The 26,408-nt window shown below is 41.9% G+C and overlaps 1 protein-coding gene across 4 annotated transcripts in view; it reads right to left on the bottom strand.

The window, feature by feature from the left end:
• NOD1 (nucleotide binding oligomerization domain containing 1) overlaps nt 1-26,408 on the bottom strand; it is a 96,821-nt gene that overhangs the window by 59,679 nt on the left and 10,734 nt on the right. Inside the window, exons 2-3 of one of the 4 annotated variants that reach the window (XM_077269001.1) lie at nt 25,288-25,403; nt 7,586-7,660 (exon numbers count right to left, since the gene is read on the bottom strand). The exons of 1 other annotated variant lie outside the window; for it this stretch is intronic. The gene's annotated coding sequence lies outside the window, so the exon portion shown is untranslated. Of the gene's footprint in view, nt 1-4,775; nt 4,811-7,585; nt 7,661-25,287; nt 25,404-26,408 lie in introns of all 4 variants that reach the window. 2 more of the 4 variants (XM_077269002.1, XM_077269000.1) reach the window with 2 other exon arrangements.

The following is a 26,408-nucleotide window of genomic DNA, read 5'->3' as shown; positions in this document are numbered from 1 at the left end:
CTCCTGTTACCCTTGTGAAAATAAAAAATTGCTTGCTAAAACATCTTTTTTGAGGAAAGAAAAATGATTTTTTATTTTCACGGCTCTGCGTTGTAAACTTCTGTGAAGCACTTGGGGGTTGAACATGCTCACCACACATCTAGATAAGTTCCTTGGGGGATCTAGTTTCCAAAATGGGGTCACTTGTGGGGGGTTTCTACTGTTTAGGCATATCAGGGGCTCTGCAAACGTAACATGATGCCCGCAGACCATTCCATCAAAGTCTGCATTCCAAAACGTCACTACTTCCCTTCCGACCCCCGGCATGTGCCCAAACAGTGGTTTACCCCCATATATGGGGTATCAGCGTACTCAGGAGAAACTGGACAACAACTTTTGGGTCCAATTTCTCCTGTTACTCTTGCAAAAATAAAAAATTCTGGGCTAAAAAAATATTTTTGAGGAAAGGAAACACATTTATTATTTTCACGGCTCTGAGTTATAAACTTCTGTGAAGCACTTGGGGGTTCAAAGTGCTCACCACACATCTAGATAAGTTCCCTTGGGGGTCTAGTTTCCAAAATGGAGTCACTTGTGGGGAGTTCCTACTGTTTAGGCACATCAGGGGCTCTGAAAAAGCAACCTGACGCCCGCAGAGCATTCCATCAAAGTCTGCATTTCAAAACGTCACTACTTCCCTTCCGAACCCCGACGTGTGCCAAAACAGTGGTTTACCCCCACATATGGGGTATCAGCGTACTCAGGAGAAACTGGACAACAACTTTTGGGGTCCAATTTCTCCTGTTACCCTTGGGAAAATAAAAAATTGTGGGCTAAAAAATCATTTTTGAGAAAAGAAAAAATATTTTTTATTTTCATGGCTCTGCGTTATAAACTTCTGTGAAGCACTTGGGGGTTCAAAGTGCTCACCACACATCTAGGTTAGTTCCTTGGGAGGTCTAGTTTCCAAAATGGGGTCACTTGTGCGGGAGCTCCAATGTTTAGGCACACAGGGGCTCTCCAAACGCGACATGGTGTCCGCTAATGATTGGAGCTAATTTTCCATTCAAAAAGCCAAATGGCGTGCCTTCCCTTCCGAGCCCTGCCGTGCGCCCAAAGAGTGGTTTACCCCCACATATGGGGTATCATCGTACTCAGGACAAACTGGACAACAACATTTGGGGTCCAATTTCTCCTGTTACCCTTGGGAAAATAAAAAATTGAGGCCAAAATAATTTTTTGGGGAAAAAAAAGTACTTTTTCATTTTTACGGATCAATTTGTAAAGCACCTGGGGGTTTAAAGTGCTCACTACGCTTCTAGATAAGTTCCTTGGGGGGTCTAGTTTCCAAAATGGGGTCACTTGTGGGGGAGCTCCAATGTTTAGGCACACGGGGGCTCTCCAAACGCGACATGGTATCCGCTAAAGATTGGAGCCAATTTTTCATTGAAAAAGTCAAATGGCGCTCCTTTCCTTCCGAGCCATGCCGTGCGCCCAAACAGTGGTTTACCCCCACATATGAGGTATCAGCGGACTCAGGACAAATTGGACAACAACGTCCGTGGTCCAGTTTCTCCTTTTACCCTTGGGAAAATAAAAAAATTGTTGCTAAAAGATCATTTTTGTGACTAAAAAGTTAAATGTTCATTTTTTACTTCCATGTTGCTTCTGCTGCTGTGAAACACCTGAAGGGTTAATAAACTTCTTGAATGTGGTTTTGAGCACCTTGAGGGGTGCAGTTTTTAGAATGGTGTCACTTTTGGGTATTTTCAGCCATATAGAACCCTCAAAATGACTTCAAATGTGAGGTGGTCCCTAAAAAAAATGGTTTTGTAAATTTTGTTGTAAAAATGAGAAATCACTGGTCAAATTTTAACCCTTATAACTTCCTAGCAAAAAAAAAATTTGTTTCCAAAATTGTGCTGATGTAAAGTAGACATGTGGGAAACGTTATTTATTAACTATTTTGTGTCACATAACTCTCTGGTTTAACAGAATAAAAATTCAAAATGTGAAAATTGCGAAATTTTCAAACTTTTCGCCAAATTTCCGTTTTTTTCACAAATAAACTCAGAAATTATCGACCTAAATTTACCACTAACATGAAGCCCAATATGTCACGAAAAAACAAACTCAGAATCGCTAGGATCCGTTGAAGCGTTCCTGAGTTATTACCTCATAAAGGGACACTGGTCAGAATTGCAAAAAACGGCAAGGTCATTAAGGCCAAAATAGGCTGGGTCATGAAGGGGTTAATTAATCTATTAACACAGTCTTTTATAGGAGTAACGCAATACATCGCCATACGGTACTTCTATACATAACCTCATAGGAATGATTGAGGGGAAAAGTTGTAATATTGCAAAATAAATTTTTTTATGAAAATGTACAATTTTTATTGATAAAAATTCAAGCATAAAGAGAACAACAAAGGAAAGCGCTGACACTATAGTCTGTAAAGTACTATATTCTATACAGGTGTGTTGGACCTGGTATTAGGACAAGGATACCTTAAAGTATGTAAAAAAAAAACTTTTTATTCAGAAAAAAAATCTATAGGTCTCAAAAAAAATGTTTTTCTAAATATTTTTTTTAAGAATGTTAGTAATTAAGAAAAAAAGGTAAACCTGTGATGTCACATTTCATGAATCAGTTTAAAACAGCTGGAAAAGCCACACTGACGTAAAAGCAGAAGACTAACGATACCACTTAAGACAACTTATGGAGGAAATCAATTTATGAATTTGTCACCAATCAAAGAGTCACCAAATGAGAAGTATTCATGCCAAAAAATGACAGAAATGCAATTATGAATAGAGCACATAGATGTTCAATTAATCAATTTATTCCTACCTACACTCTATCTAATCTGAGAGTCTGTCCTGAAAAGAAAACCTGTGACCTTACCATGCTAATGCTTTAACCAGACCCTACATATGAATTACGAGTCAGTGTATCTACTAAGGTTCTGGAAAAGCAAAATGGCTCCTTGTCCACCAAAAGACATCCAACAAATTTGGTGCTCCCAAATCCAAATGCCCCACTCCCTTCCGAGCCCCAATGCGCCTTAAGCACATTTAGCGTCCACATGATTGGCATTTCTGTAGCGATGAGAACCCGCCTAATTTATGGGTGCATGTATCTCGAAGCATGAGCTGGTTATAATGTACAGGCACTACAACGTCAGAATTGCAATTTCCACTCATCAACATCCATTGCTGCTTGTTTCTGGAAAACACCCATGGAGTCAAAATTGTCACTACATCTATAGATAAATTCACAAATGGGGTCACTTGAGGGTGGAATTTCTGCCCTTCTCGCACTTAAGTGCTCGTATATGGAGTTCGCAAATTATTGTACGTTAATTTGCTCTCAAAGAGTCAAATAGAGCATCTTCACTCCCGAGTCTCGCCGTGTGGCTAAGTACTACTGTACAGCCACATATGGGCTATTGCCATGTTCAGCAGAAATTTTGTGACAAAATTTGGTGCAATTTTTACCCATTTTCCCTTGTTAAAATGTAAAATATGGGGCTAAAACAAAATTTTTGTGGTGTGATTTGTGATTGTGTAATTAATTTTTCTTCACTGCCCAATGGTATAAAACTCGTGGTGCCAATATGATCACTGCACCCTTAGATAAATTCACTGAGAGGTGCAGTTTGTAAAACGAGGTCACTTATAGATGGTTCTGCTATTTGCACCCACAAACTACTCCAGCAAAATCTGAACTCTAGTGTGACGCTTCTTCCCTTCTGAGCTTTGTACTGAGACTCAAAAGTAGTCTTTGGCCACATATGGGGTATTGGCATACTCAAGAGAAATTGCTTAACAAATTGTACCATTCATTTTCTACTATTACCATATTTGAAAATTGAAAACATGGGGCCAAAGCAATGTTTTAGTATAAAAAAAAAATGGTAATTTGCAATTTACTCAGCCCAATGTTATTACAATTCTGTGAATCGTCTAAAGGTAAAAAAAGAAAAGCTCACTACACCCCTACATGTATTCATTAAGGGGTGAAGGTTTCAAAATGGGGTCACTTGTGGGAGTTTCTGCTGTTCTGGCATGTTAAGACCTAGGACTTATTGGCTTGAAATTTGCATTTTTTTCCGGAAATCATAACTGTGGAATGGAGGGACACGGAAGAAAAAGAAACACTGTTCCTGATTCAGCACCAATTACTATAAAACAGTTCAAGGTCTACTTTAAAATGAATGAAATATGGCTTTGACTCAATAAATTTGCTCCCCTGTGACATACCCAGAGCAACTGGTGTTTTAAAACAATCAGATAACGTGCTTCCAACCATTTGAACAATGTGTGAAAAAATAAAGCTTTTCTTTCATTTTAAATTGGGTCCAAAACCAATATTTGATTTTGTACATCTACATTGTCTTATGTCATATTCATTCCTTCTGTGACCTTTTATAAAAGATTATTTAGAACCTGCTAATAATTAACCTGCAATTGAACCAAAACCTACAGAGAAGTGAAGCCAGGAGAAAGTGTTCCCTCGTTACACACATAGATGAACCTGAAATACTACCATGTACATTACACAAACAGAACTACCAGACACTAATAACATAGGGAGACCATACTGGGGTACTATCTTTGGTATTTCAATTTGCACTACATTAGTTTAAGTCCGAAGTATTTGGACAGGGATAGAATTTTCATAATTTAGCCACTGTACACCTGTCCAACGGATGGGAAACAGTCATGAAGCTGCAACTGAAGTGTAGACTTTCAACATTGAATAAAGGAGTTCGAACCAAAATATTGTATTACCTGTTCTGGAACTGCAGCCAAATTTTATACAGCCTCTCCATTTTTAGAGGTGAAAAAAATTAGACAAATTAATATAATTATAGGCATTACCGTAAGTTTAATACTTGGATGCGAATACATTGCAGTAGTTGAATTAATATGACTAGAATATAAAAATACTTATTTCTAGAATTATTACTAGAATATAAAAATACTTATTTTCCACCATAATATGCAAATAAAATGATAAAATAACAGACAATGTGATTGTCTGGATTTTTTTTTCTCAGTTTGTCTCCCATAGTTGAGGTCTACCTATGATGTAAATTACAGACGCCTCTCATCTTTTTAAGTGGTGGAACTTGCACTATTGCTGAATGACTAAATACTTTTTTGCCCCACTGTATATGCCTAGGGTGGAAAATGCAGCAGCTACCGGTAAATGTAAAAAATAAAAATAGATACCAATAAAAGTAAAATTAATTGAGACATCAGTAGGTTAAGTGTTTTTGAATATCCATATTGAATCAGGAGCCACATATAATGCTCCATGCAGTTCTTTATGGCCCCATAAGATGCCCCATATAATGCTCCATGCAGTTCATTATGGCCCCATAAGATGCCCCATATAATGCTCCATGCAGTTATGGCCCCATAGATGTCCCATATAATGCTCCATGCAGTTATGGCCCCATAGATGCCCCATATAATGCTCCATGCAGTTATGGCCCCATAGATGCCCCATATAATGCTCCATGCAGTTATGGCCCCATAGATGCCCCATATAATGCTCCATGCAGTTATGGCCCCATAGATGCCCCATGCAGTTATGGCCCCATATAATGCCCCATAGAATGCTCCATGCAATTATGGCCCCATATAATGCACTATGCAGTTATGGCCCCATAGATGCCCCATATAATGCTCCATGCAGTTATGGCCCCATATAATGCTCCATGCAGTTATGGCCCCATAGATGCCCCATATAATGCTCCATGCAGTTCTTTATGGCCCCATAGACGCTCCATACAGCATTGTGCCTCATGTAATGCTGCTGCTGCTGCTGCTGCACTAAGAAAAAATAAATAAAAAAAATGACATACTCACCTCTCGTCGCTGCCTGCTGCTCCTCAGCGTCCCGTCTCTCCGCACTGACTGTTCAGGCAGAGGGCGGCGCGCACACTAATACGTCATCGCGCCCTATGACCTGAACAGTCACAGCAAGAGGACGGGAAGACGGAGCTTCAGGGGAAGGTAAATATACTCACCTACTCCCGGCGCTCCTGACGCGGTCCCTGCATGTCCCACGGTGTACGGCGCAGCAGCTTCTTCCTGTAGTGAGCGGTCACATGGTACCGCTCATTAAAGTAATGAATATGCGGCTCCACCTCTATGGGCATGGAGTCCATATTCATAACTTTAATGAGCGGTACCACGTGACCGCTGAAGAGGGGAAGAACTTGAACCGTGGGACTTGCAGGGACCGCGTCAGGAGCGCAGGGAGTAGGTGAGTATTTCACAGGCGTCGCTCCCCCTCACCCTCCGACCCCCCCGCCTTCTATGACTCGAGTATAAGCCGAGGGGGGCACTTTCAGCCCATTTTTTTGGGCTGAAAATCTCGGCTTATACTCGAGTATATACGGTACCATAGCCGAAATGCCATTATGGAATAATGAGTGTCTCCGGGAGCTGTTAAATCACCCATCCACCCAATTTTGGATCTCGCGCGGGATTGTTTCCATTAATAATTTATATGAACAGGGTGTGTTGGTATCTTTTGAGCAGCTACGAGTTAAGTGTGATATTCCAAGGCCCCAATTCTTTTATTTGCAACTTAGATCAGCGTTACAATCATATGTACGCAGAATGGGCTCTATATCAACAATATCATCCCTTCCGTTAATAGGGATCCTCAAATCACAGGGGCCCCGAGGTGCACACATCTGTTGTCCGTGGGTGCGGATTCTGCGGTATTGCCGGTTAAAGGGAAATGGAAACTTAATTCCAGATCTTCAAGATGAGGACTGGGAGATAATTCTAGAGTCCCCATCCAAGGTATCCCCCTCGGCTAACACTAGAATGATCCAGCTATATATAATACATCAAGCTTATTTAACCCCGTCGCGCCTATTTAAAATGGGTAGGAATAATTCTTCGGAATGTTTGAGATGCCATACAGAGGAGGCGGATTTTTTTTACACATGATCTGGGGTTGTCCAACTATTCAATCCTTTTGGAGTGAGGTGATATCCTTACTATCCTCCCTTGTGCATATTTCTGTCCCTTTGAATCCATTAACATGTTTATTCGGAGTACTGGATGAAGAGATATGGGGGCACCATGTACAAATTTTTCTGAGAGGAACGCTTTTTTTGGCAAGGAAAATAATAGCTTTACGATGGATGGGAAACATTAACCCGTCATTCAGAGCCTGGATTGATCAGGTGAACTTAGTAATACCTTTTGAACGCACACTATACCAGAATAGGGGCTGTATGGGAAAATTTGATAAGATTTGGGATATATGGAACTCATCGTACCTCACCATGTTGTCACGTGATGGGTAGCCTAGCTTTACTACATTAAATGATAGAATACTACATTGGCTAGCGCTTCTTTTCAGTATTTAAATATAATTACATTCAAAAACTTCTGTGAATGAAGCTATGTAACCAGTTGTGTATTAATATGACTAGAACTATACATGTGTATTAGCTTGGTTACAAATAACATGTACACCTTGTGGGTTTTTTTGTTTAATAAACGAGTTTAAGATCAAATTGGGGTGAAATCAGGTGACTGACTTGGCCGTTTCAAAAAAACTACTTTACCTTAAGATGTTCCATAGACTTCATATTTTTCTCTGCTGTCTATCCACAGTCATATCAACAGTAAACAGCAGTGACCTGGGAGATAGATATATATTATATATATACACATACATACACACATACATATATACACACAGATATGCATTCATATACACATATATACACACCCATGTCTTATCTCAGCCTCCACCACATTTAACATATGACGTGGAATGAGAACATACTGACCATGGAGTTCTTAAACTCCTCTTAGTCAAGAAGCGTTATTGAATTTTAATAACCAAATTTCTTTATTAACATATAAAACACACACATTTAAAATAGTGCCTCACAATCAAAAATAATATGAAAACAGAGAACAGCGAAGAAATGAATAAATAAATAGAGTGTGCCCAGGTAAACCTCAATCCTATTCCATTGTATATAATTTAGTATTTCATAAAAATCGGTGCGATGGAGAAGGAATCAATTTTAATATAGATATACACTATACAGCCCTATTATCCTAAAAAGAACGTTGAGAAGAGTAAATTACTCCACCAATCAATAGGGCAAATGCCCAAATCAAGTTGGGGTGAAAGGTATTTTTTAGACACTAATAGTCCCCCAACACGTAGGTCATATAATGGATAAGCCCATAGTAGACTAAATGGGCGGACCACCAGCCTGACAGGCAAAGCAACCCGGTCAAATGAAATAAAATAAATTGCTCCCAGCTAATCCACACCTGCACTTCCCATGCTGCAAAATAAATGTTACTGCGAAACATTTGAAACATTTGAAACATTTCAAGAAGAGACCTTATCAAAGGGATGACAGGATGAAGGTAATCAACCTGTCACCACATGTATTATCTGACGAGCAGACATCTATCCTTGAGAAGGGTCTCACTTTTTGTCCCTCTTTTTTCCTTAGACCCTTTCACATGTGTAAAAGATTTGCATCTATTCTCAAGGAAGCTGATTTTAAAGAGGCTACATCACAAGGGGCAGGGTGACACTAGTTTTGAGACTGAGGAGGAGAGGGAGGCGTTGGCAAACCTAGAGGCTTTGGAGCTGGAGAGTAATCCTATTGAGGTGAGTGGGTTTCCAGACCATCTGGTTGGGAAGCCAAATTCCCTGCTCTGAATCTGTGTCCGGCAGTAGAAGTGTTTACGAAGTTGGTGGCTGGGGATATTGAAAAACTTGCCCAGAAGGGCTTTGGCCCCTCGAACATCAGGCAGCCAGAGAAAAAAGCTTTGGACATCCTTAAGGGATGGAGGGATGTTGTTTTCAAACCAGCCGATAAAGGCGGAAATTTGGTAATTTGGCCCCAGACGTTATATGAGAAACAAGCATACAAGTTGCTCAACAACAAGGAGTGCTATAAAAAATTGGCTGGGAATCCACTTAAGCTTTTCCAGGATCAATTGAGCGATATCTTGGAAAGGGCATTCGAGGAAGGCATAGTCCCCAAATGGCTGTGGGAACTTATTAAAAACATGCATCCTAGGATGCCCACTCTATATCTTTTACCCAAGATACACAAAAACCCCGTTGACCCTCCGGGTAGACCCATTGTGTCTGGCAACGGGGGCCTTTGTAAGATCGTTACACAGGTTCTGGATTACTATTTGAAGCCTTTGATGACACAGCTTCCTTCGTACATTAAGGACACTACAGCTGCCCTACGCAGACTGGACAATCTTCAGCTCAGCCCCAATGGTATTATGGTGACGGCTGATGTAGAGGCACTGTACACCTCAATAAAACATGTTGATGGGATTAGTGCGGTGGCTTGGTATCTGGAGTGCAGCAATTTAGATAAAAAGCTGGTGCAATTGTTGCTTGAGTTATTAGACTTTGTGCTTTCACACAATGTTTTCGTTTTCGGGCGTGGCACGTATCTGCAATTACAGGGTACCGCTATGGGGGCCTGCTGTGCCCCCTCCTATGCTAACCTTTTTTGGGGGGCTTGGGAGAGGGAGATTTTCATGAGTAATCCCATCCCCCTGGGTCATCTCATCCAGGAATGGATGAGATATATTGATGACATCTGGTTTGTGTGGGAGGGGAGCACAGCAGAGCTCAATACCCTGATGACTAACTTGAATCAGAACAACCGGAATATAAAACTCACCTTCAAGTATGGGAGGTCGGTTGATTTCTTGGATTTGCAGATACGTGCCCGCCCGGAAGGGGATATTGTGACTAATGTGTTCCGTAAAAATACAGCCACCAATTCTTTGCTTCATGCTCGGTCAGCACATTTGCCCTCTACAATTAGGGGGATTCCGATCGGCCAGTTTTTGCGGGTTCGCCGCATTTGTTAAATGAGGATGACTTCGCCACTCAGTCAAAGGATTTGGCGGATAGGTTTCTGCAACGTGGATACGGCCAGAAAACTATCAGGAGAGGGCTTTTGAGAGCTAAAAACACTACCAGGGATGTTTTGTTATATGGCAATAATAGCAGTACAGTAAAGGATGGTAAAGACCAAATACGATTCATCACGGGGTACCACAATAAATGGCATGAATTCAGGCAAATTATTGAAAAGCACTGGGCGGTTCTTCATACAGATCCGATATTGAAATCAATTATACCTCTAAAACCAGGTATTGTGGCTAAAAGATCAAGAAATATCAGGGATATCCTAGTGCATAGTCATTATGAGCCTGAAAAGAAAAAAGGTGTGGCCAAGAATTTGGTGGGCTTTTTCCCGTGTGGCCGGTGTAAGGCCTGTGCGAATTTTGTTAAAACGAAAAAAATTTACCAATTTTGACGGGTCTAAGACATTTCAGATTAGGAATTTTATATCATGTTCAACAAAAGGGGTGATTTATCACTCCACGTGTCCCTGTGGAAAAGTATATGTTGGACTGACCACCAGGGAACATGTGCTTGATATAGAGAAAGCCAAAACAATAGATGATTTTGCTAGTTTAAAGACACTCCCGAGGCACTATAAGAAGTTCCATAACTGCAATCCCCGCTTTATGGTAGTTAAGGGCATAGATCTCGTGACGGTCGGCCCTAGAGGTGGAGATCTGGGTAAAGCCCTAGCGCAGGTTGAAAGCCGGTGGATCTACCGCTTGGGTACACTGGCTCCACAGGGGCTAAACGAAAATTTGGGTTTTGGTTCCTTTTTGTAAGCCATCAAGGTTTGGTCTTTTTGTGTACATTTGAATAATAGTCGGTCTTTTTTAATGTTTTTAAATTTGTTTGTCTTTGGTTTGTACTGTTTTTAATTGAGTTTATTCTTTCTAGAATCTACACGGTGGGGTTGTATTGACTCGTGGTCAATATTTTGATCATATGACCATGGAAATCGATGTGACCTTGAAGACGTTTGGTTGGAACTACCCTGTTTCTCAGGGATTTTATATCTGCCAAGGCCGCTGTTCGCACGAAGAAGCATATGATCCATCCTACTGCTTTGCATCTTATTTATGATTTGAATTATCCGGCTTTTAAGGACTTTATACCTGCCAAGGTTTACTGTCTGCAAGAAGAGGCATATGACCAATCCATCTGGATTTCAATTAGGAGGCAGTGGTGTAACGTGGAATGGCCCAAGTTCCTTTTGGGCATGAATGAAATTGTGAATTTTTGCCGGATACTATATAATTGATCTGCACCTGACCTATGGACCCATGTGCACCCGCACTCATTAACTGATATGGACCTATTTGTATTTATGATTCGTGCGTATAGATGAAGGTGTAACTGTATTTATACATACCTGTGGCATAGGGGGAAATTGCCAAGTTCAACAAAGGGAGCATTAGTATATTTTCCAATAGGTGCACTACGTACTTCGGGCGCTGATGCTGTAGGGACAAGATGCAATATAATGGTAGCAGGAGCATGTCTTATCAACGAGAGTATCATGTAGGCGGGTGGTTTGATAAATAAGGTCTATGTTTTTGGGCTCCTGTGTTGTGAATCCGTATGGGCGCTATTAGGATATTTCCCTCCGCAGTAGGTATTGTGTCTTTTAGAATATGTGGGATCATGCAGGGGGTGATGGCAGTGATCGGCGCTCCATCCTGCAGGGGTAGCTCCGATCGTGCCTCACTGTCCTTTTGCATGGCCCCACTCTCTGGTACAAATATTGGTCTTGCATTAACACCCTGGCGTTCACGTCGGTGTTAGCGCTGATAAGTTAGATAATGTTTTGCCCGGATGTGCTAGGCCGTTTTGTGCCGATATTCACCTGGGAGGTGCTATGTGCTGTATGCGCTCGAGTGCGTGTGATTGCGGCTTATTCAAGTTTTGGCAGTGGATATAGTGTGGTGAGGTTTTTTTGGGAGACACCGGGTGTTTAATACGTCATCACCTTTAGGTTTTCTGGGAATTATGACTCATCTGGGGAATGCCCCGCCGAGGCCATTTGATTGGTCGCCTCTGTTTTTAAAAGTTAGTGACACCTTACCTGTGACACGCCCCCAGGAGGAAGCAGATGCGAAACGCGCGTCGGGGTGACGGAGCTTCAGCGTGCCACGAGGCTGTGATCTTGTTATCTCAGTGATTGTGCTCAGGTAATATGTATTGGAACCAGCGTCATATGTATGATTTCCACTCTTCGCAGTAACATTTATTTTGCAGCATGGGAAGTGCAGGTGTGGATTAGCTGGGAGCAATTTATTTTATTTCATTTGACCGGGTTGCTTTGCCTGTCAGGCTGGTGGTCCGCCCATTTAGTCTACTATGGGCTTATCCATTATATGACCTACGTGTTGGGGGACTATTAGTGTCTAAAAAATACCTTTCACCCCAACTTGATTTGGGCATTTGCCCTATTGATTGGTGGAGTAATTTACTCTTCTCAACGTTCTTTTTAGGATAATAGGGCTGTATAGTGTATATCTATATTAAAATTGATTCCTTCTCCATCGCACCGATTTTTATGAAATACTAAATTATATACAATGGAATAGGATTGAGGTTTACCTGGGCACACTCTATTTATTTATTCATTTCTTCGCTGATCTCTGTTTTCATATTATTTTTGATTGTGAGGCACTATTTTAAATGTGTGTGTTTTATATGTTAATAAAGAAATTTGGTTATTAAAATTCAATAACGCTTCTTGACTAAGAGGAGTTTAAGAACTCCATGGTCAGTATGTTCTCATTAAATTTGAAGTGTTGCCCATCTGTGAGATAGAGGAAATGGGCTGGTGCGTTGTGCTTACTATATGACGTGGAATACCTGAGACCATGGGTCCTTCCTTTCCTTCGTCATACTGTTCCCAGCTCCTGATAATATGTTCTAGTGAAAATTAATATTTGGCTTCATCATCCATCTTGATCCAGACCTGGACATTTTTTTTTACGGTTTTCTAGTTTTCTAATCCAAGGTTTTCTTTTTTTAATGATTTCTAGGGAAAATTATAAATGACCCGAGTGGCTTTTTTGCAATATTTGAAAAATTGGCTGATATGCAGCATGTTCTTTTATTCTGTGGGTACGTGCTCACGATCTGGAGTTGCTGCAGTTTTGACGCTGCATATTTATACAGCATCAAACCCGCAGCAGCCAGATGTTACAGCATAGTGGATGGGATTTCTAGAAATCCCATGCCCACTATGCATCCACAGACGCCCGCGGCTCACCCGCAGAGATAGACAAGCGGCACGTCTCAAGACCACAGCACATCAATAAAATGTATAGAATGTGGCGAATGTGCACGGTTTAGTGAACACATGAGGGTTCACCTGCGCTCAATAGACGGAAGTGCTTTGGATGCAGCGATTATGCGCTGAGTCCATAACGCTGCTAGTTCCAGATTGTGGGCAACCGGCCTTATAGTGAAGTGCACATGTACTGAAAACTCATCCACTAATTGGCTTTCAAGATAAAACAAAGATGCCATCACATGGATACAGTATATCACTTCGTCATATAGACAAATAATTCCCCAAACCAGCCAATGTAACAATGTGGCCATATTGTCAATATAACACATATTAAAAAGAAATAAACGTGTCTCATTCATAGATAACTTATGGCTTGATCTGAAATGCTATCCAATAAACTAACTTCTCAAAGTGGAGCTAATCCCAATCTCTACCTAATGAACATAACCCATCCCTATTATCATAGTAAGAGAAAAGACACTGTGTACTCCTTCGTGTTCTGCAGGAAGTTTCTATGCAGAGGGGATCGACAAATATCTTAGCAACTGTTGCAAAATACACTGCGTGTACAAAAATATTGGGACAAGTCAATCATTGAGTTCAGGTATTTCATTCAAACCCAAAACTTCATTCTAAAAAGCTCACTGAAGTTGAGCATAGTCCTGTAATAGGGTGCTGCTATTGTAACAAGTCAGTCTGTAGAATGTCTTCTCTCCGAAGAAGAGTGGAAGAGTTTAGAACCCACCGCAACTCAGCCACAAAGAGTCTGACAAAGTAAAGTTACAGAGCGGGGGTCACCAAGTGCTGAGGTGCATAAAGATCCACTTTCTGAAAATCTCTTCTGGGAATAACATCAGCACAAAAACTGTGTTCCCAGATTTTCATGGCATGGATTTGCTTGGCCAAGCAGTTGCATGCAAGCCTTACTTCACCAAGAGTAATGCCAAGCGTTGGATGGAGTGGTGTAAAGTGCGTCACCACTGGACTCCGGAGCTGGGAAAATTTATTCTGTGTAATGATGAATCACACTACTCTATCTGGTAGTCAGATGGACGATTCTGGGATTGGAAAATGCACAAAAAAAAAAGTAGAAGTATGACTGCAATGTGCTAAATGTAACAATTGGTGGATGAGGGATAATGCAATGGGGTTGTTTTTCAGGGGTTGGTCTAAGATTTAGTGTAGGTAAAACCTATTGCTTCATCTTACAGAGACATTGTGGACAATGGCTTGCGTGAAACTTTAGGAGGAACATTTTGGGGAAGGCCCTTTCCTTTTCCTGCGATAATCGTGCCTCAGCGGAAAAAACAAGCTCAATAAAAAGGTAACGTTGCCTGAGTTTGGTGTTCAAGAACTTTATTGGTCCGCACTGACCTCAGCCCCATCGAATACTTTTGGGATGATCTAGAATGAATATTGCGAGCTTGTCCTTATCAAAGATCAATGTCTGACCTCACAAATTCTCTTTTGAATGAATGGGCAAAAATTCCCACAGACAACACTCCAAGAACTTGTACAAAGCCTTCTCAGAAAGGTGGAAGCTGTTTAGCTGCAAAGGGGAAATCTGTTCCATTATTATTATTATTGCCCATCAATTTAGAATGGGATATCATAAAAGCCATTGTAAGTATAATATTTAATATATAAGTGTCCACATACTTTTGAAATGTAGTGTATGTTGCCAATAAGCATTACCATTATGACTGAGAAATGTTCACCTATTGTTTTTCCCCAATGGTTATCCCAACATCCATATCCATTTTATTACTGTAACTTAATTGTGTAGCACTCTACAATATGCTCCCCCATTCCATGTATATGCCCCCCCCCCCCATTCTGCCGGTGCCGCTATTGTTCAACGCATAGACACAAAAAAAAATGCAATGAACACACTATTCACCTTCCATTCTCTCCCCCGCCACCTTCGGAAGCCAGCAGCTGACTTCAGCATCCAAACGACTGGTGTGCATGACGTTACTGTCATGCACCCAGTGACGTGTAGACAGACGACAGCTGCTGGCTTCTCATTGGCTACCAGCGTGTATTGCTGCACACGGACTCGGCAAACTTGTGCGCTGCAGTACACTTCAGCTGGATGTATGTCCAAGGATAGGCGTTGATATAGGAGCACAGCAAGGCACATGAACCCAGCGTCTCCACCTTCAAGAGTAATCCAGGGAGACAGGGACGGACTAGGACACCCCTAGTTCTAGGGACCTGGTTAGCGTCAACAGTCCCAAGGCACTGAGTGACAGGTAGATCTGTATGTTCTGTATTATTACAGCAGAGCTCTACCACCTAAACGTAGCAACCCTTGCCCTGGAGGGCATTGCAACTGCTCCGCACACAGGTGACAAAGCCTGAAGCCTAGCAATCAATGGGCAAAAACGGGGATTACCAGGACATAATAAAAAGAGGATCTTCTCTTTGTCAGCACTGAATGCAGGATCCAATAAGACAGAATTGGCTTTGTGACAATATCCGTCTGCCAAAACAAAAAGACTGGTTTTCACTAGATTAGCAGTGGGGAATTCTGTACAGACCTAGAGGTTTTCTTGCTCCCACAAGATAATAGTTATTTGCCAACAGCACAGAAATCAAATAACTCCTTACCAAATATGTTACTCTATTATCTAGCAGGTTAATGAAGATCCCTAAGAACCCGGCCAGGCTTTGTGCACAAATTGGTTTTTGCTGCAGGAGAATCTGCTGTAAATGTTCAGAGTGATGGCAAGAAAAAAAAGAGGAGTAAAAGAAGTACTTTTTTTATGTGATTGTTAAAAAAAAAAAAACACGCATGCACATTCATTTGAATGGATGAAAACAAACCACTGACAAAATGCTGAAAAAAAAACTGACATGCGACACATTTGAAACAAAAACGCTTTGATGGTTCAAATTTGCAAGAAAAAAAAGCAGCAGCATGTGCACGAGATTTCAGAAATCTAAATCACTTTGCCGATACTGTAAAACAACTTTTTTTTCTGGGGCAAAAACTAGACAAAAAAGAAGCGTGTGAATAAACCCCAAGTACCGTACATCACTTGAACAGCACCATTCAGCAGTTGCACAGTAAAAGTTGTATATTGTGGCTTCACTTCAAAATTAACATGGATCCAAGACAGCACATATACTGTATACAGGTAAAAACTAAAAGAATAAAAGCTAATAAAGAAGAGACCTTTTATGGGGTGTTGCAAACGTGTGCCTCAGCAAAACAGGAATCAGCATTCAATAGCTGTAGTAAAGGAAGATGCACAAATTAGTTCTTGTCTGGCCCTCGAGCACAAGTCTGCAGTCAATCTACAGTGGGGGAAATAAGTATTTGATCCCTTGCTGATTTTGTAAGTTTGCCCACTGACAAAGACAGGAACAGTCTATAATTTTAAGGGTAGGTCAATTTTTAACATTGAGAGATAGAATATCAAAAATAAAATCCAGAAAATCCCATTATATAAATTATATAAATTTATTTGCATTTTTCAGTGAGAAAAAGTATTTGATCCCTCTGGCAAACAAGACTAAATACTTGGTGGCAAAACCCTTGTTGGCAAGCACAGCAGCCAGACTTTTTTGTAGTTGATCATGAGGTTTGTGCACATGTCAGGAGGAATTTTAGTCCACTCCTCTTTGCAGATCATCAGTTCATTGGCAAACTTCAGATGGTCCTGCACATGTGCCTTCTTGAGCAGTGACACCTTGCGAGCACAGCGGGATTTTAAACCTTTATGGCGTAATGTGTTACCAATGGTTTTCTTGGTGACTGTGGTCCCAGCTGCCTTGAGATCATTAACAAGTTCCCCCCGTGTAGTTTTAGTCTGATCTCTCACCTTCCTCATGATCAAGCATACCCCACAAGGTGAGATTTTGCATGGTGCCCCAGATCAATGTCCATTGACAGTCATTTTGCATTTCTTCCATTTTCTTACTATTGCACCAACAGTTGTCTCCTTCTCACCCAGCATCTTACTTATGGTTTTGTAGCCCACTCCAGCTTTGTGCAGGTCTATGATCTTGTCCCTGACATCCTCATAAAGCTCTTTGGTGTTGCCCATGTTGTAGAGGTTAGAGTCTGACTGATTCATTGAGTCCGTGGACAGGAGTCTTTTATAAAAGGGGACTATGTAGGACAGCTGTCTTTAATGCAGGTAATGAGTTGATTAGGAGCGTCTAACTGGTCTGTAGGAGCCAGAACTCTTACTGGTTGGTAGGGGATCAAATACTTATTTCTCACAGCAAAATGCAAATAAATGTACATCATTTATACAATGTGATTTTCTGGAATTTATTTTTGATATTCTATCTCTCACTGGTAAAATTAACCTATCTTTAAAATTATAGACTGTTCATTTCTTTGTCAGTGGGTAAACTTATAATATCAGCAAGGTATCAAATACTTATTTCCCCCACTGTGTGTTACTGCAGACTTATGAATGCTCACAGCACGCGCACCGTACGCTGTGAGGATTTTCCAGTGTAGGCAGCGGGCATGTGGCTGCAAGTATACTATTTGTATACATGCAGTTACCTGCCGACTAGTGTGCAAATCGCATGCGGTCACATGAATGTCCTCTCCTGGCACTGGCAGAGAATCCTCACAGTGTGCAGTGCATACGCTGTGAGGATTCGTAAAGGTACCGTTACACTAAACGACTTACCAACGATCACGAACAGCGATACGACCTGGCCGTGATCGTTGGTAAGTCGTTGTGTGGTCGCTGGGGAGCTGTTACACAGACCGCTCTCTCCAGCGACCAACGATCAGGGGAACGACTTCGGCATCGTTGAAACTGTCTTCAATGATGCCGAAGTCCCCCTGCAGCACCCGGGTAACCAGGGTAAACATCGGGTTACTAAGTGCAGGGCCGCGCTTAGTAACCCGATATTTACCCTGGTTACCACTGTAAAAGTAAAAAAAAAACCACTACATACTCACATTCTGATGTCTGTCACGTCCCCCGCCAGCGTCCACAGGGTTAAAACTGCTTTCGGCAGGAGCGCTGCTAATGCACGCGCTGCTGCCGAGAGCTTCCCTGCACTAAATGTGTCAGCGCCGGCAGTAACAGCGGTGACATCACCGCATGCTCTGCTTTACGGCCGGCGCTGACACAGTCAGTGCAGGAAGCTCTCGGCAGCAGCGCAGCATTAGCAAGCGCTCCTGCCGAAAGCTGTTTTAACCCTGTGGACGCCGGGGGACGTGACAGACATCAGAATGTGAGTATGTAGTGTTTTTTTTTTTAACTTTTACAATGGTAACCAGGGTAAATATCGGGTTACTAAGCGCGGCCCTGCGCTTAGTAACCCGATGTTTACCCTGGTTACAAGTGAACACATCGCTGGATCGGCGTCACACACGCCGATCCAGCGATGACAGCGGGTGATCAGCGACGAAATAAAGTTCTGGACTTCTAGCTCCGACCAACGATATCACAGCGGGATCCTGATCGCTGCTGCGTGTCAAACACAACGATATCGCTATCCAGGAAGCTGCAACGTCACGGATCGTCATCCTTCTCGTTGGAAAGTTGCTGAGTGTGACGGTACCTTAATAAGTCTGCAGTCACATAGAGTGACTGCAGATTTGTACCCTAAGGCCGGACAATCTGATTAAAGTAATTCTAGATAGCTTGGCATAAAATTATAATATTGTAAAGTTACGTAAGTAAGTTACGTTCTTGTATAAAAGCAACACTGCTGGTTCATTTTATTTACTCTTATAAGATTTTACCACTAAAAAAATACTAACAAGTCCTACTCAGCCGCTATTTCTTTCTATTTTTATTAGCAAGACACAAGTCAAAATCTAAGCATATCTATTAACAACCCCAAACCTTTATCGATACAGACATAACACATCCCTTAGACCTTTCCAAGCAATAGACACAATGACAAAGAATGAAAGCAGATTGACATCTGGAAAAAAACAAACAAAAAAAAACCAGTGACATTCACAAATTTCACATTTTTTCTCCTATAAGTGTATGATCTGACATTTTATCAAAATGTTAGGCCCCTCTGACAGGAGTAAGATTTGATCTTTGTCCAAAAGAGGAGAATTTTTCAGGAAATGTTAGAGGATATTTCCCCTCTCTCATGTACTAAGATTTGATCCGCTTTTTGATTAAAAGATATGCGCAGAAAAGGGAACTCAAAACAGTAAGAATTATTGATTTTTCCAGAAACAGCACCACTTGAGCGTGGTATTATAGCACACACACATTTAAGTGAATCGGACTGAGCTGCAATACCAAATACAGACCAGACTATATACAAAAGTGGTGCTGTTTCCGAAGAATGCTCTACCTACTCGGAGACCACCCGAGCGTGCTCGGGAAAACCTGAGCAACGAGTATACTCGCTCATCACTATTCGTAAACTCAAAAATAGTAAATTTTTTCAAAAGAGGGACTTATTGCAGTTACACTTCCACAAGGTACATAAATATTGAGGTTACACTTTGGTGAGATACAGAAAAGAGGGCAATTTAACATCAATAAGGTCACAAGCATAACGGTACTCATGTAGAGACCCAACAGATAAAAACGTTTTTTACTTTAAGAAAAGTAATCCCCGAACACTTTCATACTTGTACAATAACAAACAGCACTGTTTCTACACCGCTGCTCCAGTCTTTTATATTGGCTGCAGCAGTAACGTTGCCATGGCTCAGATTGAGGATTCGATCCGGTGACCTGTGTCTGTATGGTCAAATCTCTTTTTTGCTGAAGTATTGCCCTTTGTTATGAATGCGTCTATACACTCACATGGATAATGGTAGAAGGAAAGGACTTACAAACAGAAACACCGTACCTGCACCCAACTAGTCCCTGTACAGATTAGGAAAGTCCTTAACTACACAACTAAAAACACTTCTTCAGACCTGGCTCCCTAAAAGGCCACCAAGGGTTTATCGTACCAGCTGAGGAACCAGAGGGTAGGCTGCAACACATATCCTACAAAGGTAAGGGAGAGAGCGTGCAAGGAGAAACAAGAACCCAAGGTAAGGAACTAAACACGTTGACACAGGATAGACAAGGTAAAATACAGAAAACAAAAAAAAATGGACTAAGTGAAAACCTCCCAGACCCTCAAACGTAAAACAAAGTGAAGTGTGATGGGAAGGAGAACTCAGTCAGACTGCAAAAAAAAGCAACTAGATTCATCAGAAAAAGATAATTCTCTGTTGAAGAGCTGGAAATCTTAACACAATCAGCATAGAAGTATAGCCAGCAAAGAAAGTCAGTAAGAGAGTTTATTACTATATGAAGCCCATCCCAAAATGTAATGGGACAGAACCAAAACTTAAAAAAAAAAAAAAAAAAAAAAAAAAAAAAAAATGGAAAAACCTGAAATGAAGCAAAACAAAAAAAAGGAAGGCAAGGACAAAAGAACCTTCGGAATTTGGACAGAGATTAATTCTGCTGTGGCTCAACAGACAGGAAAACAAACAACAAAGCAAAAGGCACGGGGCGAGTCCCAAAACCAAGCCTCGACACTCTTTTCTTCCCTGTCCTTATGTTGATGGTTCCTATTGCCTTTATTTTTTACTTTCTGGGTTTTTCTTCACGTATTTCCAATTGTCCTGTTTTGGATGCCCCATCACATTCTGGGTTGGGCTATACATATTCTCCTTTCACTACACTTCCTTGCTGGCTATAATTCTAAGAGGAGTGCTAAGGAGTTCCAGCTCTTCAGCCAAGGGATTTTCCTGGCTAGGTAAACACAGTGTGTATGCCTGCCGTTTTCCTGCCTTCCCAGCATCTTTTCATTATCCTCAGTTAGGTTAGTGGGAGACTATTCTTGTTTCATTCATTATTCTCTTTAGTTGTCCTCACTTCCCCTTTGTGCACATACTTTAACTTTCCACACACTGCGTCCTTGCATCCTTGTGAACACTTTCCCTCTCCTGGTTAGCTGTGCACAGCGGTCTCCCCTCTGTTCCTCACGAGGAACCCCTCATTGGCCTTTTAGGCCGCCAGGTCTGAGGTGGTGTTTTTAGTTGTGCGGCTAAGGATAGTCTAGTTTGTACATGAAGGCATGGGTTTCACCGAGTTGTAGTCTTTATTATTCCTGTTATCTGTGTTTGTGCTAAGTGCATAAAAAATGCCCAGTCAACAGCGCGCACACTGAAGTGGCTAATCACTACGCTCAGTCGCTTATGCGGTCTACATCAAGAGAACCGCTCAGCTCAGTAAATTGCAGCCGCAGTGATCTGCGCCGTCAGTGTGAAACCACTGCTACCATCAATGCGCAGAGACTGAAACAGTGGCAGAGAGTAGATGATGGACCTGGGGAGGGTTAGTACATGATGAGTTATTTTACAAGTATAAAACAATTCGGGACCACTTTTTTTTTTATAATGGAAAATTCTGTAAAAGTCTTTAGTTGTAACAGTATAACAGTTGAACTTAGTGCAAGTTGTTCATGCTACTTCCCTTTATATAAAAAAGTTCATGTAGAAATCCCACTGAAATACCATCCACCAAGAAAAACCTGTTACTCAACTGAAAGCAATGTGACTAAATGACTGCATAGGAGAAGTATCCAACTATTTGTCTAGAACTTCCAACTTCAATTCAGCTGCATATACACTGCTAGTATAGCAAAGGCCAAGTAAACATACTACAAAAAAAAAGAAGAAAAAAATGTTTAAAATACAAATTTGAATGCGTAGAAGTTAGGGAAGAGGGGGTATGTTTATGCTGCTCCTTCAAAAGATATGTACAACTTTTCCTTATATTATGCTCTTAAACTCTGTTTCTTTAAGAATATGTTCAACTTTCCTTTTTGTTAATGCCTTTAAACTCAAAAAAGTTGAAAAAAACAAACAAAAACAAATCCGATTACAATGTAATAAAAAAGGCATCTGGTAGAAGTACTCTGTGCATCTTTCAGCCCTGCTGCTGTACCTTAGCTCACTCGATTAGTACATAATTCCAGTAATTTTTTTGTGGGCAGTCTGATACTTCAGTAAGTTAAGGTATAGGCCACATAAATGGATTTCAAAAAAGATAAAAAGGCTATTGTTAATATGTTCTTTCCCTCCCCTTTTCCCATCCAGGGAGATAACATGCAAAATAGGACAAGATGACCAAGAATACTCAGATCACATCCATCACTAAAGAAAGCTTGGTCATAAATTTACCTCAACCTGATCCATCTCACATCTAGGAAAATCATTGGAAACTGCAACCTCTGTACTATGAAAGGCCACCAGAAGCCAATTATACGGACTGCTGTGCCACAAAATTACAAGGGGTAACAACCATTCCATTAGACATACCTTTAATTTTTTCACTATTCTTCTTCGGTAGACATATGCAACAAATAGACTCAGCTTACTAACATACCTGTATTAATGGAAATATACAGTTAGGTCCAGAAATATTTGGACAGTGACAATCTTTGTGACATGGGTTCTGCATGCCAGGAAGTGTAGACTTTCAGGGATTGAACAAAAATCTCCTGTGAAAAGTTTAGGAATAGTAGGAATAGATCATTTTTCTACAAAGCCTCCTCATTTCGGGCTTCAAAGTAATTGGACAAATTAACTTTACCATAAATAAGTACTTTGTAGAGAATCTTTTGTAGGCAATGACTGCCTGAAGTCTGGAAGATCGGGACATCACCAAATGTTGGGGGTTCCTCCTTTGTGATGCTTTGCCAGGCCTTTACTGTAGCTGACTAGAGTTGTTACTTGTTTATTAGCCTTTCTGCCTTAAATGTTATCCTAAAGGGAATCTGGCAGCAGGTTTTTGCTACCTTATCTGAGAGTAGCCCGATTTTGGAAAAAAAGAGGTCATGTTGGGTTGAAATAAGCTCCTGTTGCTAAAACAATTGCAGTTGAACAAATTCACCATTCCTGAACTCTGTTTTTAACCCCTTCAGCATGAAGTCTTTACATTACATGGCAAAAACCTGCTTGATGGGGTTGAGATTTAGTGATCAACTCTGACACTGCTAAATATTTCACTTTCTTGCCTTAAACTCCTGTGTTGCTTTAGCAGTATGTTTGAATCAATGTTGGGGATAAACAGACCCTTGGAAGTTCGGGTTCTGGTACATGACCTTTTGGCCAAAGTTCGGTTCGGGTACCAGAATTGTACTTGGACCCCATAGAATTCAATGAGGATCCAAACTATGGATCTAGAAAATCTCTCTCAAATTGTAAAACAGACTTCCAGGGACGGACACTAGTTTAGGTTCGCCCATCTCTAGTCATTGTAAATCTGTACTGTGAAGCTCCATCCAATCAACCTTGCTGCATTTGGCTGAATCTGAGCAGACGGTTTCGCCCTGTACACTCCAGAATTCATCACTAGAGACCCAGTGCCACTGGATGCCATCACACTGCCTTCACCATGGTTTACAGAGGATGTGATGTGCTTTGGATCATGAGCCAACCCAAGCCTTCTCCATACTATCTTCTTCTCATCATTCTGGTACAGGTTGATCTTCGTATCATTTGTCCAAAGAAAGCTCTTCCAGAACTGGGCTGGCTTCTTTAGGTGTTTTTTTTTGCAAAGTCTAATCTGGCCTTTCTGCTCTTAAGTCAAATTAATGATTTGCACCTTGTGGTGAACCCTCTGTATTTGTGCTCATGCAGCCTTCTCTTTATGGTAGACATATACTGAAACACCAATTTCCTGGAGAGTGTTCTTCACTTGAGCGGATGTTGTGAAGGGGCTGTTCTTCAGCATGGAAAGGATTCTGCGATCCACCACTGCAGCCTTCTGTGGACGTCCAGACGTTTTTGCGTTTCTAAGTTCATGAGTGCACTTTGTTTTTTGTTGAATGTACAAAACTGTTGTTTTGGCCACTCCTAAGATTTCTGCTGTCTAAGGCTACGTTCACATTTGCGTTGTGCGCCGCAGCGTCGGCGCCGCAGCGCACAACGCAAACAAAAACGCAGCAAAACGCATGCACAACGCTGCGTTTTGCGCCGCATGCGTCGTTTTTTTCATTGAATTTGGACGCAGCAAAAATGCAACTTGCTGCGTCCTCTGCGCAGCGACGCATGCGGCGCAAAACGCAAGTGCGCCGCATGTCCATGCGCCCCCATGTTAAATATAGGGGCGCATGACGCATGCGGCGCCGCTGCGGCGCCCGACGCTGCGGCGCTGGCCGCAAATGTGAACGTAGCCTAATAGATTTTTTCTTTTTCAGCCTAATGATGGTCTGTTTCACTTCCAATGAGAGTTACAAATGCCACAACTGGAATCAGCTGCAAACCTTTTAATGAAATAATGAGGGAAAATCCATGCAGCCCATTAAACAGCTTTGGGACAATTGTCCAATTAATTTTAGTCCCTTCAAAAAGACCCAGCTACATATTAGAGAGCTATAATTACTACACCTTTACTCCAATTAGGATAGGAGACCAAAGTAAAGCTCACAGTGTCAGTAATCACACTTATATCTGTTGTAGTCAGGCAACTTGTAATCACTCTGCGGGGAGATCAGTGCTGTTATTACATCTCACACAGAAGTAGTCCATAACAGGCAGGCTGCTCCTGTGTGAGAAATTATGACAGCTTGGATCTCACTGCAGAGTGATTATAAGTTGCCTCAGTACAACAAATATACAGTAAGTGTAATTATTGACACACTTGGTAATCAGGAAAACTGATAGAAGGGTTTGTAATGTGACACAGCTAAACTCAGCTGCACTGCCCCCTCTCCCCACACTGACTCATACAGGATGTTAAACCAAGAGATCAGAGCTGTAAGGCTACGTTCACATTTGCGGTCGGCGCCGCAGCGTCGGGCGCCGCAGTGTCGCCGCATGCGTCATGCGCCCCTATATTTAACATGGGGGCGCATGGACATGCGTCGCACTTGCGTTTTGCGCCGCATGCGTCCCTGCGGCGCCCGCGTCCGGGCGCAGAGGACGCAGCAAGTTGCATTTTTGCTGCGTCCAAAATCAATGAAAAAAAGGACGCATGCGGCGCAAAACGCAGCGTTGTGCATGCGTTTTGCTGCGTTTTTGTTTGCGTTGTGCGTTGCGGCGCCGACGCTGCGGCGCACAACGCAAATGTGAACGTAGCCTTACACTATATCTCACAAACTAAGAAACCTACCCTAAGTTATGGTGGGTGTGCGTACTTTCTCCAATTCTCCTGTTGCTATCTGCCTATGGTTGGTTTGACTGATCAGTGTCATACAGGGAGAAGTACAAGCTCATAGTGAAAATGGTCTGAAAAAACCCAATTGGTCAAACACATTGATTAATAATATTTGAGGCAAAATACAAAAGCAAACAAAACAAAAACAGCAGCCACTATTCTATCCCGGGCCAGTTGAACTTGAAAAATTGGGTGAAAGGTCCTCTTTAAAAATTAGGTTACTTTCACACTAGCGTCGTATGACGAATTGCGTCTTTGCGACGTACCGACGCAAGCAGTGAAAGCGCCGCACAACAGGGGCAGCGGATGCTGTTTTTCAACGCATCCGCTGCCCCATTGTGATGTGCGGGGAGGCGGGGGCGGAGTTCCAGCCGCACATGCACAGTCGGAAAAGACTATCGACGCACCAAAAAAAGTTACATGCAACTTTTTTGGTGGCGACGGACCGACGCAACCGTCGCACGATGGTTGCGACGTGTAGCAATGCGTCGCTAATGCTAGTCTATGGAGAAAAAACGCATCCTGCAAGCACTTTTGCAGGATGAGTTTTTTCAACAAAACGACGCATAGCGACGTGCAGTGCACGACACTAGTGTGAAAGTCGCCTTAAAACTAAATAAAAAATCATTATACCCTGTACACAATTTTAACCCCTTCCCGACCCATGACGCCACGTAGGCGTCATGAAAACCCGTGCCAATCCGACCCATGACGCCTATGTGGCGTCATGGAATGAACGCGTCCCTGCAGATCGGGTGAAGGGGTTAACTCCTATTTTACCCGATCTGCAGGGAGAGGGGGAGTGGTACTTCAGCCCAGGGGGGGTGGCTTCACCCCCCCGTGGCTACGATCGCTCTGATTGGCTGTTGAAAGTGAAACTGCCAATCAGAGCGATTTGTAATATTTCACCTAAAAAACTGGTGAAATATTACAATCCAGCCATGGCCGATGCTGCAATATCATCGGCCATGGCTGGAAATACTAAAGTGACCCCCCCACACACCCACCGATCGCCCCCCCAGTCCTCCGTTATGGGGTCCGGTCCCCTCCGTCCGCCTGCCGGCTCCCCCGTCCTC

The sequence above is a fragment of the Ranitomeya variabilis genome, chromosome 6 (genome assembly GCF_051348905.1).
Source record: "Ranitomeya variabilis isolate aRanVar5 chromosome 6, aRanVar5.hap1, whole genome shotgun sequence".
In the NCBI taxonomy this organism is placed as follows: domain Eukaryota; kingdom Metazoa; phylum Chordata; class Amphibia; order Anura; family Dendrobatidae; genus Ranitomeya; species Ranitomeya variabilis.
The sequence above is the reverse complement of the archived record's forward strand: the minus strand, read 5'-3'. Positions and strand labels throughout refer to the sequence as shown.